This window comes from Eumetopias jubatus, unplaced genomic scaffold (genome assembly GCF_037043125.1).
Source record: "Eumetopias jubatus isolate StellerSeaLion01/CBP00866 unplaced genomic scaffold, mEumJub1_p1.0 scaffold_23, whole genome shotgun sequence".
Taxonomy (NCBI): Eukaryota; Metazoa; Chordata; class Mammalia; order Carnivora; family Otariidae; genus Eumetopias; species Eumetopias jubatus.
This window is the reverse complement of record NW_028274829.1, coordinates 550,456-564,942: the sequence shown is the minus strand read 5'-3', so window position 1 is coordinate 564,942 and position 14,487 is coordinate 550,456. Positions and strand designations below refer to the sequence as shown.

General features: G+C 41.6%; 1 pseudogene across 1 annotated transcript; it reads right to left on the bottom strand.

Annotated features, from left to right (window-relative positions):
* Nucleotides 1-466: 466 nt before the first annotated feature.
* On the bottom strand, nt 467-5,650 carry LOC148162052 (ras-related protein Rab-9A-like; annotated as a pseudogene). The gene is made up of 3 exons (XR_015767211.1): nt 5,426-5,650; nt 5,123-5,153; nt 467-2,071 (listed from the first exon to the last, which is right to left on the bottom strand). The product of XR_015767211.1 is annotated as a ras-related protein Rab-9A-like (transcript).
* Between the last annotated feature and the right edge of the window lie 8,837 nt (nt 5,651-14,487).

Below are 14,487 nucleotides of genomic sequence, written 5' to 3'. Positions count from 1 at the left end.
AGATATCTGTCTCTTAAGTCTTATCATTTTGAAACGTGACTCATCTATTTAAAAAAATGAACAAAAAATTTACTCCTAATACCCACTGTTCAACAAGGTGTGGGAAACTGGCCCTTTCAGATATTGCTGCTCAATGTGTCACTGGATAAGCACACACAGCATATGAACTTTACCCGCGAAAGACTACAATTCGCTTTATCAAATCTCCTTGAGAGCAAATCACTAAACAGTGTTCAATGACAAAGAAGGCATTACACATGTGACCAAAGATGTCGTTTACCCTCACACAAAGTACAATCCTTAGTATTTCCTCCAAGAGTGATAAAGTTGGCTTCTGTTTTGCGGGTGGGGGCACACAAGTGAGTGATTACTAGTGAGAGCAATTCTGATACAGAGAATGAAAATGTGAACACTTAAATAATTTTAAAGAGAATGAAGAAGTAATCAAATAACTGCAATGCAAATGCATTAGGTTTTAATCTTTATTATTTAACATTATTGCTTTAGGGAATTTTTTTCCCCTCAACCAGGAACTGAATGCTAATTACATAAAAATATACACATACAAAAAGTAGTTCTCCATTTTCCCAGGAAAAACAAACAATAACTTCCAGAATATTCAAGTGTTTTGTTTTAATTATAATTAAAGTATTGATCATCTCATTTATTAGCTCTGTAACGTACATATTTAAATTAAATGTTATTAGACAACCATTACAATTTATAAATGTAAGGTGCCACTACTGAGTAAATTGATTCTTCCATGAGTGGATGTGTCCCTTCTCCCACCCACTAACAAAGCAGCAATATGGTTAGTTTAATTTTATGAGTAAATGATCCATTGCTGCAAATGCTAATTCTCTTCTCCACCGTGTTTTGTTTCTGTGTATGTGTGTAAGTTGGTTAGATCGCACAGGCAACCTCTCTGACGATCAACAGCAAGATGAGCTAGGCTTGGGCTTTTGGTGCAGACTGACCGTGTCTGTCTGAATCAGGTGATCCGACCTATCCTCAGTAGCAAGCACTCTTCGAACTGCTTCCTCAAAGGCCGCTGCGACATTTGTGGCATCTTTTGCACTTGTTTCAAAGTAAGGATAGTCGCCGTTGTCCCTGCACCAGGCTTGGGCTTCTTCTGTAGACACTTGACGTTCACTTATGTCAATCTTGTTGCCCAAAATCACGAAAGGAAAACTTTCGGGCTCTTTCACATCTGCCTAATATATGAATTCTTTCTTCCAGTTACTCAAGTTCTGGAAGCTCTGAGAATCATCGACACTAAAAGTGAGCAGGCAACAGTCAGAACCTCTGTAAAATGGCATCCTCAGGCTTCTGAATCGCTCTTGTGTCCCAAATCTACATGATAACAAAATGTCCATCCACCTCCAAATCTTTATTTAAAAGATTGTATGGAAGAGCTGGGTATCAAACTTATTGGTCACATATCTGTTCATTAGAGAGCTCTTCCCAACTCCACCATCTCCAAGGAGAATTACTTTAAAAAGTGAAGATGTTCCTGCCATTATTAATTTCACAATTTTGACTTTAGAACCCTGTAAAATAGAGAGGTACCACTACATTGCTTTAGACCTGTACATTTCTTTACATGATTCTATGAATATCAGCGCGTAAGGGAAATAAAGTGTAGAGTCCCCAGTCCTTTCTGTACAGAAAATGCCTAATGCAAGAGCTGTCACATGCTGAGTGCTTGACTGCATAGCAGACACAACCCTACTGGTACTCTGTGACACAGCCAGTCAGGGCTCGCTCTTCCCCCAAGCTGACTGAAGCAGGCGCTCAAAGCCAAGTCTCACCCCAAACACCTTGCTCTCAACCATTCCTCTCTACGCACAATAAGCCCTGCCCCCATTTGTTAGACATGCAGTAGGAGACCAAAGTAGGCAGGTTGTTTGTAACAACTTCAAACAGCCCTTTGGTGGCACAGTGACAGTTTTACCGATGGCTTTCGTCTTGTGCCAAGGGTTTTCTCAATGACCTCCCCTTTCTCTCTTCCAACGCTATGACCACAGGAGCTGGTAACCAGGAAACCAGAGACAGAAGCTGACTGATTTGGCTGTGAACAAAAATAAGCAATGACTGAGTAAATGGACTCCATTCTCTTCATTAGGAACACGATTTGGACTTGCCTAAAATTAATGTCAGCAGCAATGGAATTTTTTAACAAAATATCATAATCTAGCACATTCTGCCCACAAGACTCATTTGGGCAGTTCAAACTCTTAATAAATATGAACCTGGGCTGTCAAGTTGTGTGTTTTCAGAAGGAATGAGACAAACCTTAAAAATGTGGTACTCTAGGGGCGCCTGGGTGGCTCAGTTGGTTAGGCGTCTGCCTTCAGCTCAGGTCATGATCCCAGGGTCCTGGGACGGAGCCCCACATCGGGCTCCCCACTCAGCAGGGAACCTGCTTCTCCCTCTCCTTCTGCCACTACCCCCTGCTTGTGCTCTCTCTCAAATAAATAAATAAAACCTTAAAAAAAAGAATGCGGTACTCTATGTACCCTTTTGGGGAAGCCCCGGGGCAGGATTAAACATTTCCCTACACCCCAGGCACCAGCCTGTGTGGGGCAGAATTTCAGATGCCCATTTACAAATGGCTACTTTTTTTTTCTTTTAAGATTTTATTTATTTATTTACCAGAGAGAGAGAGAGAGAGTGCACGAGTACAAGCAGGGGGGCGGCAGGCAGAGGGAGAAGCAGGCTCCTTGCTGAGCAGGGAGCCCGATGCGGGACTCGATCCCAGGACCCTGGGCTCAGAGTCCCCAGATGGCTACTTTTAAGTGCCAACAGGAGCACTGTTCCTATTTAAGGTTTCTGTTTTTATTCTTTACCATGGAAAATTTCAAACATACACAAAATTTCTGAATAATGAGAATAATATAATGAAACCCCCATGGATCCCTAAGCTAGCTTCACCAATTATCAACTTATGGCAAATCCTGTTTCTTCCGTAACAACTCCCCATTCTCCCCAGTTATTTTGAATCAAATTATATCATTTAATCTGTAAATATTTCACTATTACATGGCTTTTAAGTCCATTAAAACTTGTAAAAGGAGACAATCTTTGGAATAGCACTAACAAAATTTTCTGTAACGATGGAAATGTCCCCCATCTGCACTCTCCAATATGGCAGCCACTTGCCACATGACTACTGAGCATCTGACATGTGGCTGGAGGGAATGAGGAACTGAATTTTAAATTTTATTTAATCATAACTAATTTGAATGGCCACATTTAAAGAGGCAATAGCTGTAGTGGCCAGCACAGTTCTAGAGCAAAAATGGTTCTTAACTTTAACATGAAACTGGATATATTGTGAATCCATCAATGGGAAGGTAATGAAGACATGAACAATAATTGTTAATCGACTAGGATGGATTCGGAAATTCACTGCAGTAAACAGTATCTGGCTCTCTCCTGGTTTTAAGCAAATGTGACCCAGTATAATGGAATTAAATATTTCCTGTCATGTGTAAGAATTCTGCATTTCCAACTACATGATACACTATTCTGGTAAAACCTGTAGAACTTGTCCGTAACTCTTATTGGCTCTCTTAAGTTACTACTACAATGATTACTACTATAACTGATACAATTTAAAGTGGCCAACAAAACTGTGAGGCAATCAAAGTACTTACCTCTTGGAGACGTTTTTGACTTCAGTGGATTGCTCTGCTCCATGCCCAAACTACATTCATGTCAGAGAGGAAATCGAAACAATCCCAAACCCCTTAATCTCCTGACATAGGTAACAACTTGGTAAATCTGTTCCTTTGTTTAACTTTGCAATCTTGCTTAAACTATTTCAATTTATAGAAAAAAAGAATAACAAAACCAAAATTGCATACCAGCTATTACGAGATGAGGAAAAAGCACTGGTCTAAGGGCCTATCCTTAACACTCTTCAGTGGTTCTCCAGATTTTCAGATCTAAGTCCAACTTCTAAGACAAGACACCTAGCCCTGCTCCCCATTTCTGGCTTCAGTCATTGACAAATGCACAGTCAGATGGAACTGAAATTCAATTCCACTTGCTCAGCTCCTTTGCTCTCCCTTGCCTGGGCCCTGGCACAGGATGCTTCCTCTGCTGGTGATCCTACCCCACTTCACCTAACTAACACCTGAGCCCTTGGAACCACTCAGCATGGTCATCACCAACACCTTCCCCAGCAGCCCCCATTCCAAGACTGTTCCTTTCACAAGATTTTCAAGATACATGAACTCAAGAGTTCTCTTCTGTGTTCTAAGGATGTAAGAGATGTGTTTGAGTCTAGTATATCATTTATCTCAGTGTTTGAGTAAGTCTCCAATTACCTTACCAGACACAAAGTTTTACTGCACAGCACTGAATTGTTAGGATCTTCACATCAAATTATAAACCAGATTATGCAATCTAATAACCTCCCCCCAGATGACTGGTTGCATATATCTACCAAATTTAGTCTTAGAAATTCCTTGAGATTTGTCATTTATAATTTTATCAGTACACTTTGACACAGTTCTTTTCTTTTTTCATAATAATGTAGGGTTTCCTAGTTGGTGCCATTATTCTGATTAAACAAATCTGAGGTATGCTAGACCCATACACCAGGAAGTGGGGTATGATTTTTCACAATTCCCATCTATAATCTGGGGCCTTGCAGATACCCTCTTTGCAAGGATGCTAGCATTTGCTAAAACAATATATACACAAACATTTCTTTGATTCTTACTGTAGAATTGTATATAAACATACATGGCGATACAGATAATGATATAAACCATCTTATTTCCCATTGAATCCAACAAAAGCTAGCTTCAGGCAATCTATACATTAACATAACCATAACTGGCTTGGAGACATTAAAAATACTCCCTTTTTCTTTTCTAAAAATAGTAAAACCCTTTGAAACTTCAGCATAAGATGAATGAATAAAGGTATCTTGTTATGTTATTTTCAGAACTCACCTTAAAATATAATGTGAAGTCTTTTTTACTCCACAGTTCGGAATGATTGCCCACAAGCAACCACAGCAAGGTTAAAACATGACTTTAACAATTCAGCTAAATTTGATAAAGAATCCTGAATAAGAAAAGCATATTACATAGGTCATAAATGTTACCTTAATTGTTCAGCTCAAGCAGCATCATTATCTGCAAAGAAAAAATTAGAAAGCTCATTTTAGCAATGTACGTTTAATTTGTTTTCATAGTTTTAAGAGTAAAAACAAAAATTAAAATGTGAATAAATATGACTTCTATGAGCATCTGGATTCTTAATTTAAAAGGAAAACCAGAAAAAATAAAACTAAAAATAAATGGAAAACCAACCAAAAACTAATGACGTAATATATGGTGATTAACATAACAATAAAAAAAATTAAGGGGAAAAATAAATAAATAAATAAATAAATGGAAAACCATACCTGAAAGCTGTCCATGACCTTTCTCAGCCCAAAAGAAATCCTAGAATCAAATACTACACTTTTTAAAAAAGATTTTTATTTATTAATTTGTCAGAAAGAGAGTGGGCGCACACGCACATGCAAGTGCACAAGCAGGGGGAGCGGCAGGCAGAGGGAAAAGCAGGCTTCCCACGGAGCAGGGAGCACAATGCAGGACTCGATCCCAGGAACCCGGAATCATGACCTGAGCCGAAGGCAGACGCTTAACCAACTGAGCCAGCCAGGCGCCCCCAAATACTACACTTCAATCACTGCTTTTTCGAGAAGGTTTTTGCCTGCCCACCCTTCTTTTCTAAGTTTCACACTCAAACAAGTGCAAGATATTTTTAGGATAAAAATGTAAAATATGGGGGCGCCTGGGTGGCTGAGTCGGTTAAGCGTCTGCCTTCGGCTCAGGTCATGATCTCAGGTCCTGGGATTGAGCCCTGTGTTGGGTTCCCTGCTCAGCAGGGAGCCTGCTCCCCCTGCTTGTGCTCTCTCGCCCTCTCTCTCTCACCCTCTCTCGCTCTCAATATAATTTTTTAAAAACGTAAAATACGTCATTCTTCAAAATTTCCCCAAATTTTGCGTGGCTGAGAATAATCCTATTCCAAAGAATTAAATAAAGCTAACACAAACAAGAAAAAGGAAGAGTCACAAGAGAGGGAGGGGCACCAACGCAACAAAGGAAAAGCTGGGCTAAGGCTAAGGCTAAGGCAGCGCTATGTCAGGAAGCTTCTGGGCAGCCAAGGCAGAGATGAAAACTTTCTTGTGACAGAACAGTAGCCCATTATCAGAAAGGAGAAGGGTTCTTGGTGCCAAAGGCCAAGAGCACACACCCCTGGGCGAGCTACCTGACATCCTACCTCCTAGGGCCCCTGGGAAGATTCACTGGGTCACGGACAGCAGGTAAAAGCGTTTCACCACAGTGCCAGGCTCATTATAGGAGTGCAAGAAGTTTCTGTGGGATGAACACGTGAAGAAGTCTTTACTGGCAGTTTTAAGGAAAGGTTTCTTTCATGACCATTTCTTAAGTCAAATTTCAGTAAGAGTCCTGGGCAGAACAGAGAAGAGGATTATGCAGGCAGACATGAGGAAGCCAAAGGATCCTAACCCTAGAGACCGAATTCACTGTGAAGGTTTCTGAGTGACGTATTATGCGGGAAGCTGGACTGAAGCACTAGCGCTCTCTTAGTCTAAACCGAAGGTTTTATCCCTGACACACACCTTTTTTAAGCAAAGAACATTTCTGTGAAACTTACATACGGCAGCCCTTAACTTATAAATTCAATCAACGAATAAATGAAGACTCTTCAAAATTTTGACATTTGGGGTTAAAGATGAAATAGCAACAGTAACAACAGCTGTTAACAGTGAACACTGACTAAGCCCTATAAGCCCTTTCCTCCGCTTCAATGCATCCACTCCTCTCAACTGTGTCCCTATCCCTCCACTACAGATGAGGATCCTGACTCAGAGAGGTCTACTACCTTACTTGAGGTCACACAGCTAGGAAAAGATGGAGAGAGAGAGATCTCAGGGCAGCTGACTGTTCCAAGGCCTGCCACTTAACCTATTAGGCTCAGCTGCCTTTGCATTTATTTCTGAGGGTTTTCCTGTTGACTGCCGAATGAACATAAGCAGCTGCGATGCTCAGTGTCTTTCAACTGCGGGCTTTATTTCAAGAACTGCACAAGAACAAGGTAACCTGACAGAACTAGTAGTGTTCAATCCACTGACATGTACTATAAATAAAGCACATCTAGGGGCACCTGGGTGGCTCAGTCGTTAAGCATCTGCCTTCGGCTCAGGTCATAATCCCAGGGTTCTGGGATCGAGCCCCACATCAAGCTCCCTGCTCAGCGGGGAGCCTGCTTCTCCCTCTCCTGCTTCCCCTGCTTGTGTTCCATCTCTCACTGTCTCTGTCAAATAAATAAATAAAATCTTTAAAAAAAAATAAAGCACACTTAACTGTGATAAGTTGTTTTTTTTTTTTTTTTTTAAGATTTATTTGAGACCGGGGTGCGGCTGGGCGGGGGGCGGGGGGGGGGAAGTAGACTCCCTGCAGAGTGCAGAGCCCAATGCAGGTCTTGATCCCAGGATCCTGGGATCACAACCTGAACCGAAGGCAGTCACTTAACCAACTGAGCCACCCAGGCTTCACTAAGTGCCAAAGTTTTAATGGAATTTCAATAGTTTAAACACTCTTTTTAAAGACTTTATTTATTTTACAGGGAGAGAAAGAGAGGGAGGGAGCGCATGCAAAAGGGAGGAGGAGCAGAGGGAGAGGGATGAGCAGATTCCATGCTGAGCATGGAGCCTGACATGCGGCTCGATCTCACAACCCTGAGATCATGACCTGAACTGAAATCAAGAGTTAGATGCTTACCCAACTGAGCCACCCAGGAGCCCCTAAACGTGTTTTAAATGAAATGTGAATCAAATATTGGCAGAACTCTGAAGCATCTCCCCCAGAAGCCTAGTGTTCCACGGAGTAGGTGACAAAGCAGTTTTTAAACAAGTGCTTAGTGCAGCCTCCTGTGTGCCAGACACTGTGGATGCAGCCACACCCACCCGGTCCCTGCCACATGCAGCTTGTAGTTGGGTTAAGTGACAATCTGCACACAAACCCATGTGCGTTGCAACTATGGCAAGACCTACAAATGAGGCACTTGATAGAGAGTGCAAGTATTCATGCTGAACCAGAAACCAAACAACTTAAATAGCTCAGGGGATTCTGCCCAACATCTCCCTCGGTGAGTGAGGGATGCAGTGTGTAAACTTGCGGCTCTCTCAGTCACACCCAGGCCCCACATGTGAGTACTTCATGGAGTCACCTGTGATTCCAGACCTCAGGGGGACTTAATTTTCATACACTACGACCCTGTACCTCAGCCAGCTACTTCACCTGCTGCTCAGTTAAAAAGGTGGTAACTTCCGAGGCCAGAGGGAAACTGGGCTGTGTTCAAGTGTGTTAGTGAGAGACTACACACCAGTTTCCAGTGCGGGCTCTTCCAAAGCAATGTCTCAATGATCATTTTAGCTGCATGCCGTCCATAGAGAGCAGCCTCATTAAGGTCTGATTCCACTGTAGGGGGATTTGACCCAGGGTAAGTAGGTCTGATCACAGGCTAAGTCCACTAGCAGGAAGCTCAGCAACAGGGAGAGGAGAAAACCCCAAGAAAAGCAGAGGGAGCTGGAGTAAGGAAGTGGTGAAGGAAGAGGCCAAGGCAGAGGAAGAACCCGAGATAGGCCTGAGCACCTGGAGCCCAGAGAGGGAGGAGAGTGCTATACACAGGGGACTGAAACAGGCAGGGCCTGAGACACATGGGAAGGATTTCCATCTACACCCCTGAAATGATGAGAGCACTTTAAGAGCTTCAGCAGCAGGCAACCTGATCAGATGTAAATCCAGAAAGGTAACTGGCTGAGGTGAGGGAAAGAGGAGCACCTGGGGTAGAGCTTCAGTGGATGCCCTTATGATCCCTTTTAACTACCAATGGCATCAGCTGGCTTTGAGATTGAAAATGGTGGGTTTTCTGCCTTGTAGTTGGATCCTGCAGTAAGATGTTCACTCTGTGGCTTTATACCTCACCTCCCTTTCATCTTTTCCTCTTGCCACCCCTTGCTAACTCCTGCTCACCCCTGTAGATGCAGCTAGACCCCATCTCCCACTGAAGTCCCTTCCCCCCCCAATTCCTAATGCACCCTGAACATGCCTCTAAGTGCAGACGTAATAATAATGAAATTGGCATACCTACTATGTCTAATAAAAATGAAATATGCCTGGGGCACCTGGCTGGCTCAGTTGGTAGAGGATGCAACAACTCTTGATCTCGGTGTTGGTTCGAGCCCCATGTTGGATGTGGAGATTACTTAGAAAAACAAAATAAAATGTTAAAAAAAAAAAAAAGAAGCTCTCTAAAAAGACTGTTTCATGGAAACACATTATACCATTAAAAAATGCCCATACTTTTCCCCGAGTTACCAATTTTCTAAAGTATAGCAGGGGCGCCTGGGTGGCTCATATGGTTAAGCATCTGCCTTTGGCTCAGGTCATGATCCCAGGGTTCTGGGATCGAGCCCCACGTCTGGTTCCTGGCTTGGCTGGGAGCCTGCTTCTCCCTCTCCCTCTGCCTCTCCCCTGCTCATGCTCTCTATCTGTCTGTCTCAAATGAATAAATAAAATCTTTAAAAAAATAAAATAAAATATAGCAAAAAATGCATCCCCATACTATTCTAAAATCATCTCAAAAAGAAAAAAAAAGAAATTTTGCAAAAAATGTCAACAGTAGGGCAAATGCAAATGCCCTAAATGCCTAACTGGGGATATTTTGCACTCCCTGAGGAAACATGGAAAGGTGGGACTGTAGAAATATGCTGTTGCTGAATGATAAAACTACATGCATACCATGATCACAGCACAGAAAACCTTAGAGGTTTATATTAAAGCCTGCAAGAGGGGCACCAGGGTGGCTCAGCTGGGTGAGCGTCAGACTCTTGGTTTCGGCTCAGGTCATGATCTCAGGGTTATGAGATTGAGACCCATGCCAGGCTCCAAGCTCACTGTGGAGTCTGTTTCACATTTTCTCTCCCTCTCCCTCTGCCCCTCCTACTTGTGCACTCTGTCTCTCTCAAATAAAGTCTTTAAAAAAAAGATTTATTTATTTGAGAGAGACAGAGAGCGAGATAGAGAGCACAAGTGGGGGTAGGGGCAGAGGGAGAGGGAGAAGCAGACTCCTTGCTGAGCAGGAAGCCCGACACAGGGCTCAATCCCAGGACCCTGAGATCATAACCTGAGCCGAAGGCAGACACTTAACCGACTGAGCCACCCAAGTGCCCCTAAATAAATAAATCTTACAAAAAAAACCAAGTAACCCAATTTAAAAGCAGGCATAAATGGTCAACATCATTAGGGAAATGTAAATCAAAACTACAATGAGATACCACTTCATATCACTAGGATGGCTAGAATCAAAAAAGACAGACAATAGACAAGTGTTGATGAAGATATGGAGAAACTGGAACTCTCATACACTGCTAGTGGGAATGTAAAATGGTGCAGGGATAGTGGAAAATAGCCTGGTGATTCCCCAACAAGTTAAACATAAACCTTCCATATGACCCAGCAATTCTTCTCTTAAGAGAAATGAAAACATACTCCACACAAAAATTGTATGTGAATGTTCATAGCAGCATTATTCATAATAGCCAAAAAGTGGAAACCACTCAAATGTCCAACAACTGAATTGTTAATAACATTACATGTGGCCTCCCATTTATATGTAATGTTCAGAATAGGCCAACCCACAGATAGAAAGTAGAATTGTGGTACCAGGAAACAGGTGGGGAAAGGTAAATGGGGAGTGATTGCTAATGGGTACAGGGATTCTTTGTGTGTGTGTGGGGGGGGGTGATGAAAATATTCTGGAATTAGATAGTGGGTGATGGCTGCACAATTCTGTGAATATACTAAAAGCCAATGAATTGTATACATTAACGGTGAATCTTATGGTATGTGAGTTATATCTAAAGAATACAGGTGTACATTTATAGATGCACACACTCACACAAATACGTACGCGTCCTAAGAATCGTCAAAGACGACCCTAAAATTAGATTCATGCAAAGCACGAATGATCTCCTTGTCGCTTCATCAGTGTCCTTTTGAATGAACTGTGACACACACAGTAGATAGCTTAGGATTACAATACACGTGCTGGCACCACCACATGCTGTCTACAGCACACACTAATCTGCATGGGAAAATGGATAAGTAGGTCACGGGCAGCAAAGAAAATGAACTACGTTTTCAGCACATACCTCAAAACTGAAGACAAAAAGCACTGCATGTCCACCCTTTACTTTTTACAACACTATTTTTCCAACTTTTCTATTGTATACTTTTATCTTAACTATCAATTGTTTACAGATAGTTTATTAGCAGTACCCTTTTCTCTGGCTTTCCCCAACCCTTTGCTGGTTTCCAAAGCCATTATACTACAGTAAACCAAGAGGGAGTCAGATCCAAGCAGAAAAAATATAAATCTCTAATAGGAATGTTTGTAGGGATTAAAGGCAGACATTTTTTATTGTTTATAGATCCAACTGCCTCCATTCTTAACAGTTAACTAACCCCATTTATTTCTTCATTATTTTCATTATATATAAAGGTTTAGAGCATGGCATTCCAAGGGCCATCCAACCTCACAAACCTGTCCCAATTATAACACTACAACTCACCGTCCCCACACCTATCACAGGAATTTACAGCCCAGTCTTTGTTCAGGCCCTTATCTTGGACTGGGATTTCCCTCCCAACACCTAGACATCTAGGAAAATCCTAGTCATTCAAAGGCCTCACCTCATCCAAGAAGCTTGCCATGGCCACCCCCAGAAACCTAATCGTCCTCTTTTCTTTGCTCTCATCATCATTTCCACCTGATTACAGCGCTCACTCACTTGTGCTCTAACCATTGTCAGCTGTGTACACGTCTCTTCCTAATTACAATGTCAACTCCTGAGGAGGGACACACCACACCTAATTCTATCCATTCATTTGTCCTTTTTTTGGTTCTGCGAGGTATCAAATAAATGCAAAATTAAGAACAAAGAGTAAATAACTTCCTCCTTTATTCTATTCTTATTTTTCTATTTGTACTTTCCGCGCTTACAATTCTTTGTTCAATCAGTTCTTCCCCCATTCTATTTTTGAAGTCTGTTAAAATGTGTGGGAAGGGACAAAAAAACTGATTCTTTCTTGCAAGTCTAATGAAAATGCCACTTTAAGTACTACTGGCTCCAACAGGGAGCTGGTGAACATTAAAAAACAACAACATTCCTTTAATAAGCTGCCGAAGGGAGAGTAGGGCTGGGTTTGTAAACTGCTCTGCTCAAAATTTCTGATTTGAAACACATATTCTGTAACCCCTTGACTAGTCCTTACTTCCAAACACTTAAATTGAATTTATCACTCTTGTTTTAAATTTAGGAACAGATATTTTTTTCTCAAAATCACACATTCCTTTTGCATTTACCCTGAATGTCCTAGTTTAGAGGCATACCACTTATTCTGAGGTTCAAAGAAACTAACCAAGGAACGAAACGCATGGGTAATCTCTGAATTATTTCTATTTTCGCTTAGAGCTGGATTCATTTCTTGAATCTTAGTATCAGTGTCTCTCACTTAACAGCCTAATTAGTTCCACTCTGTTTCCAGTCTTCTTGGTTGTCTTGCTGAAACGCATGAGCAAGAAGCAAGTCAAGAAGTCACCAAGTCTAATTGGGTGCTTTATCTCTACAGCAAGAGGTCAACACACACAACACACAACACACACACACACACACACACAAAGACTTAAGCAAAATACCATAGGAAGAGACCAATTTGAAGCCACAACTTTTTTTTTTTAGAGGTACACCTTACCAGATGAAATAAATCATCTAGTTGACCACTGAACATTACCTCACAGAGATAGCAAGAGAAGGAAAAAACTGTAAATCAAACTACACTAACACAATGCAAGAGCAGGGTGCCTGGGTGGCTCAGATGGTTGAGCGTCTGCCTTCGGCTCAGGTCATGATCCCAGGGTCCTGGGATCGAGTCCGCATCAGGCTCCCTGCTCAGCGGGGAGCCTGCTTCTCCCTCTGCTTCTCTCTCTCTCTCTCTCTCTCTCTCTCATGAATAAATAAATAAAATCTTTTTTTTAAAAAAAAAGAACACCCTATTTGAAGAACTCATTTCAATACTTTTTTAAAGATTTTATTTATTTATTTTAGAGAGAGAAAGCATGAGTTGGGGGGAGCCTAGGGGGAGGAAGGAGGGGGAAAAATCTCAAGCAGACGCTGTGCTGAGAGTGAAGCCTGATGTGGGGCTCGATCTCACAACCCTGAGACCATGACCTGAGCAAAAACCAAGCTTAACTGAATGAGCCACCCAGGGGACCCAATAAGTACTCTTTTTTGAAGATAAGTCACCTAATTATAAATAAACTTTTAAGAAATATATACTCACGATTTTGCTTAAAACACAAGGCACCTCTGTAGTTAGGTATACGAACTAATCATTAACAGTGGTGGAGAGAGTGGAAGGAAAAGAGAGGTTAAGGAACTAAGTCTTCCTAAACCATCTTGAAAATACAGAGCACCATGATCAGACAGAACCTTCTGCAATAATGGAAATATTCTACTCCCGCACTATCTAGTATGGTGTCATTAAGCACACATGGATGGCTTTGAGCACTTGAAATGCGACTGATCTGAGGAACTGAACTTTTAATTTTATTTAATTTTAATTAGTTTAAATTTAAATTGCTATATGAGTACTGGACAGTTTGGGTAGAGAGTGTGCTTAATTGGGGAGTCCATGAAGGAGCTGCAGGGGGAAAACACACCTCCTAGAATGACAGGTGAAACAAGGATGAATGTACAGATGCAAGTGTGTGCTTCAGCTTTTCTCCGGAAAGAGTACAAAGGGTTTCATCTGATTCTTAAAAGGATCTGTAATGATCAATACATGTCCACATCATTTGTGTGTGTACGTATACATTTTTTTAAGGTAAACTCTACCCCCAACATGAGGCTCAAACTCACAACTCCGAGATCAAGTCGCCTGCTCTACCGGACTGAGCCAGCCAGGCGCCCCTACATCATTTGTATATGATGTGTGATCCATTTGTGTTACTCATAATACCCTCCAGACTTTCATCTTTACTTGACATCACTGTTTCCCCATTCTCTCCCTCACCTGTGAGACTTTATTAATATTACATTTTGACCATGAACTGTGACAGGTCAGTGAACAGACTTACTCATGAGAAACTGCTAATCCTGGAAGTGAGGATAACATTTTATTCTGTTTAATGAGGTCCTTAAAAGAACACCCATAAATCTACCTATAAGACATTAACCTGTGAAAGACACTTAAACTGCTTAACAATAAAGACAAGAGGTTTTTTTTAGTTTAAGGTTGTTTAAGATACTTTAAGGTTGCACTGTGAGGGACACAATTCAAAGACAAAGAAATGGATAAAGGTCACAAGATA